Below are 8,030 nucleotides of genomic sequence, written 5' to 3'. Positions count from 1 at the left end.
AATAACTCAATGTTCATTAAACTGCAGTTCAACTCAACAAATGCCTGCCCATGAAGTCTTAATAATTACAATCTGTAATGCATAATAATAGTTGATCTTGATGTGAAGCTTTCGTGACTGCAGGAATCCATAATCTCTGGTTCTTTCGGTAAAGTCACCTGAAGACGGCCGCTTGTGTTGCGACCGAAACGTCGTGTTTTCTTTCATAACTTTTTCTATCTACGTGACTTTACCGAAAGAACCAGAGAGTAATAATAGTAGAGTTTGTTCGACAGCATAGGATTCGCTTTCTTTCATTGAGGACTCAGAAGCCCGAGATGGAACCACAGACGAGCGGGGAGGCAGCGGCCACGTCGTGAGCTGGCGCTACCTACAAATCCCCAAGCTCTGTGGTCCTCTACATATAACGTTGTTTGAGCCAATTAATGAGTGTTCCATACGCCCTGGGAGGAAGCCGGAGTACCTGGAGAAACCCCGCCAGTGCAAGATGGAACAGATGGAGTCCACATTTGCTGTACCGCCGTCTGGCGAGCCAGGGTTTCTGGCACCTCGACGCCCATGGAAAGGGAGTTTCACAAGATGTTGTGCCATCAACTAAACCTCGTCTCCATGGTGGTGGGTCCGACCACTTCCCAGAAGAAGAAAAGACGTCAATCAATATAAAAGTGTGAAAAAAATGAGCCATGATGGTAATAGAACGATATCGTATCATGGTGTCGCCATATCGTGGCAACTTAAGTTAGTGGTAGTAGTGGCAACCTAAGTGGCTCGGAAGTTCGTAATGCGTTGAGAGTATTTGGCTGTTAGAAATGTCCACGTGATAGGCCACTTCATTGAGCTATCTCTTGTGACCAGGCCGCTTTTGAGAAAGATTTATATTAGTTCAGTGGGCCTTACCTGGTAAAATAAAATAAAAATTGTTCGAGTTTATAATGACCGCGTCAGACGCTGAGCCGGCACCGCTCGAGAGCCTGGGTTCAATTCCATGTTTCAGTGGCTGGGCTGAAGTGGAGCGAGTTGATGGTCGTATCCTGGTCGATTGGACACAAGGCTAGAGAGATGTTTAATTCAGTGCGCATATTAATGTACTTGCTATGACATGGATCGATAATAGACACTTTAACAAATAAAATGGAACCATAGCTGAAGCAAATGCAGATAAAATCGCGGAGATGTCGATGTTTGGAGCTACACCGAGATAGAGAAAGAGGAACACTGGGGTCAGAGAACGAACACAAATGAGAGACTTTGGCAGGGCACGCTCGAACAGGCGTCGGCAACCCGCGGCTCCTGGAGCCGCATGCGGATTTTTTAGGACTTGCTTGGTGATGTTATTTATTAAGGACCCACCATCTCGTATTCGTCACACAGTGCATTGCGGCTGTTGATATTGAGATGTTTTTAGTTTTACCGAATTCGACAAAAATGTCTCGTTATTTTGGTTGACAACCCCGGTGCGCTTGAAGAAAGTATGGCACATGAGCCTGCTAATGGAGCGGTAGCTGAAGGAGGGTACACACCCAAGAGTACAACCACGGTGGAGATGACAGATCGATGACATCAAGCTCATGCGCAGGTGCGAGATGGATTGTTGTATCTTGACATTGAGGGATGGTGGTGTCTTGAAACCTTCATCCAGCAGTGGATATTTATGCCTGATGCCAGTTGAAAATGTGTTTCCCAACAATGTAGTTTAATCACAGTAATTTTATTGCAAACATCACAACGTACAATACTGCAAACAAGTGTTAATTTTATTTTCCTACACGACGTCACAATGTTTCCATCTGTCGTGGTATTGATGGTGAATGTTACCTGGCAATAAAGCCACTGTTTACTTAGGACGTCACACCTGTCACAATTTTGCCATGCGAGCTTTGATATAGAAGCACATAGATAAGCGGACAATTTCTCAGAAGACTCATTTCGTATGACGTCTCTGCTTCTCATGTTGCCAGTAATAGGTTACTGTCGCTTCGTAAAAATAATCAATAATTTGCTTAAATTCATTAAATCCAATTCTCTCTTCCCAAAACGCAACCCAAACGAATTCCAGTTGTAGGTGGAGCCTTTCTTTTCGTCGGCGTCACTGGCAGGCAGGCTGCGCATCCGGGCTCTTAGCATGGGATAGAAATGAAGAGGCGACATGAAGGCCTTGTCAACGGGACCCTCCTCCAGCAGGGATGTAATCTCTCTCAAAATGTCAGTCACATCGCCAGGCGGCTGTCCTCCTGAGAAAGAGAACGGGGTTAGCTGAAACCCTCATCACCGAACACAAATGTGTAAATGTGAAATAAAGTACCGGTGATACGATACAGAAATACATTTACCTCCACCCCATATCACCAGATAAAGAAGAATGACACGTCATGTATCAGCCAATGGACTTGCCAGATCAATATTATCCAGTTGAGTGATTTGGTTTCAATCCTTTTGGCATCATCGACAGTAAGCCACGTTAAACAAATACTACTGAGACACCAGATGTTATTGGCAAGAGCACTCCCTCGAAACAATCTGCTTCTGGTTCATACAATCAGCAATACTATACAGGGTGTCCGAAAATGAATATACCAAAAATAACGTTGAATAGTTATTAAGTTATTGGAGATGCTGACATAGATTTCATATTTTAAAAAACATAATAGACGTATACGTTTTAGTTTTTTTTTCATTTGTTATGGTATCTCGAATAACAAGAAAACTATTCAACTTATGAAGCATTTTAGGTGATGAAATGAATAAACTCATAAATAAATAACCCCAAAAATATGGCAGCATAGTTTCACAAAAAACATGTATACAGTATTTTTTATAAGAATAGGTACTTTTACATACTACAGTGAATAGTGCAATGCCATTATTTTGACATATACATTGTTTCATCATCATCATCCATGTTCTATCCGCTGCTGGATGAAGGCCATATCTGTTTAACACAACCGACCTTAATACGTTAAATACAAATAAATTGCCTTTGTTACAACAGTGTAATATATAAAATATATATCCGATCCTGTATACATGATGCATGAACAAAGTTACACTTTGCACCATTTGCTATTGTGATGTCCGTAGCATGTGGCAAGACATAACACACATTTTGTTACATAAATTTTTTTGGGGCAAAAATTACTAGATTAGTGCATAAGTCAATAAAATTAAACGTCCAGTTTAAAAATATATATATTTGCTAGTATAACCCCGGTTAATATGACCTACACCAGATTCAAAGCGTGGACTAAAATGTATGCTTTTGCAGCTTGCATGACGACGGTCACTGTGAGTTTATCATCATTCACCTCCGCTTTTGGTGGATTCTTTGAAGCCATAAAACGAGACGACTTTCCCAAAAGAATCGCAGCACAAGACGAGGAACAGGAATGCCACGACCGTCAGTCCCCGCATGGCAGCGCAGCAGAGACTGGAAAAACAGCGGCTTTCAACAAATAACCACCTTAATTCTCAAAATTAGAACTTTGGAAACTTTGAAGAATCCATTTTAAAGTATTTAATTTCAAACAAAATACTTTACGATACTTCTGAACATGATTGTTTCTAAAGCTTCATCATCATCAGCCATAGTCTTCATGTAATCTTAGTGTGGCTGTTACATTTTTCTAAACGGTTTTCATTACTTGTATTTATTGCTCTTCGAATGACTACATCAATTTCTACCAAGTCGAATGCTTTCCATATTCTGGTCTTTTCCAGATCTGATTAATAGCATGGATGTGGTCGATGGTAGCTACACCTTGATTAAACCCTGCTTGCTCACGTGGTTGCTTGGCCTCTATTATTTTTGTTATTCTGTTCCCAGTGATCTCCATCAACAATTTAAGCAAAACTGAAGATTTTAACATCGAATTGCCCTGCATTGGAGATAAAGCTCCGTGATTACACACTCACTTTACACATTCCAGCGTGTAAATGTAATTTTACACCTAGTTTTTAAACCGCACCAGCACTATCCGCGCATTTGCACGGGCTGCACGGAGGGTGCTTGGGGGGGGGGAGGTGTAACGTCAGCACACACGAACCCGGTTCAACGCTGAGTAACGTGGGTGACTTCACCACTCAACAATCCCGTATCGCCTTAACAGACTGTTGGGACAAGTGCTGTTAGCGAGCACCTATGAAGACCGGAACTGCACACGAAGGGGTGAGTGTCCACCACCACGCAGTGGCGATATTTACACATCGCACCAGGTGGTCATTTGAGGCTGAGTCGACCTAGGGGAGCCCCAGGGCCGGTTCAGATAATCATCACTGGTGGAATCGAACTCAGGTCGCCAGGTTCGTAGCGCAGAGCTGCTAACCGCTACACCACCACTCCCCACTGACTTCACCACCGCACACTTGCCAGCAAAACTTTGTTTCTAATACAGTTTGAGAAGTAATATAGTATGACAAGTACAACATGCATGAATCTACAATAACAACCTTACATACTCATTTATGGAATTAATACATTTCACTAAAATAAACTGATAATCCAATCGCTAAGCGAACCCTCTAAATCAATCCAATAAAATATAATTGAGCATGAAAAAAAAACAACAACATCAACAAAAACTTACTATTTTGGCGTGTTCAGCAGTCTTCAAGGCAAAGGCTCGTTTTGGTATTGAGCGATTTTCAGAAGGAGGTTTGCTATTCACATGCGTATGTCTGCCTCTGTAGATAACAAAGCCAAGATGCGTTCCGTTCCTGAACGACTTACTGCAAAACCCAGTCGGGTTCTGTAAGGCACAGCGACTGACTGAAAACCCGTATACCCCATTTGCTGCCTTGCAGTGGCTTTTATGTATCACGGCTATGGTGACATTGCCATGGAAGCACTCCACGTGTTGTATGGATGCCTTCATTCACCAATAGCCTTTGCCTGTGAAGCATTCGCCCTTTCACTTAAAGTGTCAATGAGCATTGCATTGGGGTCTACCTTCATCCATTCACAATTAAATTCACCACCATCTTCTTTAGCTAAACATTATTGATTAAAGTCTGACTTAACCATAAAACAAATGACATATTTTTGAAACTAATATACTTGAATTGCATTTACCATATTCTGAAATGTATTGTTGCTTCACTGCCAGCAACAAAAATTATGTTAAATATTATGTTTTAAATAACAAAGAATGCAGACGAGCTTAAACGTTAAGCAGATAAAGTAGGTCAGAAAGTTCGTTGAGGAAGCTAATGATGCTGCCCTCAGGAGGATGGTGAATTCAGATGAGGGTTAACGCTGGTAGTTTTATTCGTGAGAGACACTCACTGGACGTCAAGGTTTGAAGCAAGGGGTGGAAAAAACATTTTTTTTCAGATCCGAATTTGAGGTTTAAAGTTCAAACCTTAATAAACCTAATAAACCTCATGGTTTTATTCGCAATACTCCCAGATCAGTACTGGTGTAGAGTCGTGCTTCGTATTGCCCTTTGGGATTGTAGACTCAGACGGAGACCAGGGTTGAATATTCAGTGCTGCTTGCCGTTTATTCACGCCAACATCCGCACTCTTAGTTCCATCGCGGGTACTCACTACTCCCTGTCCCTTAGCCCTCTCTTCCGACTCCCTCGACCTTCATCTAGGCTACCTTGTACTCTTCCACACGTAGCCTCCTTTGCCTCTCCCGCCCAGGAGCCTTTCTACTTGCTACCAGGCTCCTCTCTCTCTCTCCCAGGCTCTCCTTTGTCTCTGACCCATCTCCCCTTCCGTCCAGGTTCCCCTTTTATCCTCTTAGCCCGGGCTCCGCCCTTTTACCTGGCTCTCCTCCTTCTACCTGGCTCCCCCACTAGCAGACGTCTCGCTCTCTCTACTTACCCTCCTCTCTCGCACTTCTGGCACTCCCCTTTTTGCTTGGCCCCTTTCCCGCGGTTGCCCCTCGTTGTGTCCCCGCAGTACTCCTCTACATCAGTCCTCCTCCGACGAGTCCATGTCGTCGCCCTCGGACATATAACTGCATTCGGCGAACGCCGCATAGTTGCTCTTGAGGTAGACCAACTTCTCCACCGAACTGGGCACCAAGCTGTTACTGAGCTTGCTTTGTATGAAGCCCATAGTTGAGAAGTTGTGCTCCGAGGCTGCAGAGGATGTCGCCATTGTGAACAGCTTGACGCCGATCTTCTGAAAATCGGGCCATGCCACACCGTCAGACTGCCAATACTGCAAAGGTGTCTTATGTCCCTTGAGCAGCGTAATGAATATAAACCCGCCGGCATCCTTCTCCTGCTGCGCCGAAATGACGTACTCGGTGAGCTGCATAAAGAGCGCCTCTCGTCATCAACCGTCGTCCCATCGAAGATTGGTGTCTCCAGTAAGATGTTCTCCAGCTCTTCTCGATTAGCCAGGCTCAAGCCCTCTCCAATTAATCGAGGATCTAACAGATACGCCAGTCCATGGGCCTTTACATACATGAACTGAAAGCGACTTTCTGCCAACTTGATCAGGTAGTTGATCTCTTCAGTGCTCGCATGACCGTCTTCGTGCAGCTTTGCAAGCACAGCAGGGAGGGTGTGAAAATCCGGCAAGACTTCAGAGACTGGTACGGAATCGGATTGATATTTGACAATCAATGCGTCAATGGGCATTAGAATGGCAAGGGACTTATGCAACAGAGAGAAGAAGTCGTCGCTCGTAATGATGGTCTTGATTGGCATGCGCTCGAATTTCTGAGCTGCCATCCCCTTGATGAAGTCACGAGTTGTGACAATGGAATGCAGAATCCTCTCCGACTACAAAAGCGTTTCGCAACAGCCATTGATCGTTCCCCAACGTGTAGGAGCCGGCTGGACCAACACTCGAACGCCTGCGATCTTCTGTTCAGCCTGCAGCTGTGCTTTGAGAACGTGACTGTTGTGAAACAATTTGACCGTGTCCTTGCACCCCATGATGAACTCAAGCAGCTACTCAAACAGATAGTCGATCGGGTATCTGTGTTCTGATTGGCCGGCTTTCCTCGTCTTCGTGGCAGAGAATATGTCCTTGACAAGCAAATGCAGACCATGCGACGTACAGCCTTTGAAATAGTATGGGTGAGCCTTCGAGAGCTGTTCCCACGCATTCTTGTTGGTGGATGTGTTGTTGCTGACCGCGCCAGTGAATGTAGTCTTCGGAAGGAACACCATCACACGCTGAAGATCCGAGGCGATCCAGCCAGCATTGTGGCCCTGCTCTCCAGTAGACACCGACTCGAGAAACAACGTCGTGGACGGCGATGTGACCATGTAGTTCACAATCGGATCATTCTTGATGTTTGACCACGCATCAGATGTCAGGCAAACGGTCTTATTATCCAGGACGGTGTCAACCTTCTTCTTCATGTCGATGTACGCCCTGTCGAGCAATGGTCTGGCCAGCCTCTTCCTGTTCGCAGCACTGCATCTGGGCGAAGGGTCTTCACAGCGATCACCAGGTTCTTCTCCTCAACCCGCTGGAACGATGTGCCCGAGACAAAGTAATGCATTGCTATGGCCTGCTCGAACTTCTCCTTCATTCGCTAGTCGAGCTTGAATATTAGGTGATCTTTGATCGATCCTTGCTTCATCGATAAAGCATTCAATGTAGATGGAGTTGAGCTGCCGCTTGCCTTCGATGGCTTCGCCCGCTTCTTGTTCGACGCATACCACTCGGGACGATCATCTATCTCGGTGCCATTCATTGCCCTCCGAAAAGCGGCACATGCATTCAGGTGCCTCATCGCCTGCTCACTCTTCTTGTGATGGTTGAATCTGGTGCGACAATGTTTGCAGACGGTACTCTTCAACTTGTGCGGTTCCGGATCATCGGTGAGGTAGTGCCAAAACTGGCCCATCGAGCGTCCTCTGGCCTTCCCTGCGTTCGCCAATGCCTCACCGACCACTCTATCTTTCTCCGTGTTGGCCACTCCATTCTTCTCCATCACAATTACGACATCACTATCACATTCTTCGGAATCGAATAAATCCTCATCCAGATCCTGATCCATGATCTTGCTCGTGGTAGAAAATGGGTTCGTTTGATGACACTAGTATCTCAGGTAATGCCAAGAT

The 8,030-nt window shown here is 44.9% G+C and overlaps 1 long non-coding RNA gene across 1 annotated transcript; it reads right to left on the bottom strand.

Annotated features, from left to right (window-relative positions):
* Positions 1–1,571: 1,571 nt before the first annotated feature.
* LOC133351502 (uncharacterized) lies at positions 1,572–4,731 on the bottom strand. Its single transcript, XR_009756186.1, has 3 exons — positions 4,581–4,731; positions 3,303–3,424; positions 1,572–2,231 (listed from the first exon to the last, which is right to left on the bottom strand). It is a non-coding gene; the product is annotated as an uncharacterized LOC133351502 (long non-coding RNA).
* Between the last annotated feature and the right edge of the window lie 3,299 nt (positions 4,732–8,030).

This window comes from Lethenteron reissneri, chromosome 37, assembly GCF_015708825.2.
Source record: "Lethenteron reissneri isolate LAM-NWPU_2019-01 chromosome 37, ASM1570882v1, whole genome shotgun sequence".
NCBI classification, from domain to species: Eukaryota; Metazoa; Chordata; class Hyperoartia; order Petromyzontiformes; family Petromyzontidae; genus Lethenteron; species Lethenteron reissneri.
This window is presented reverse-complemented; position numbering and strand designations above follow the sequence as displayed.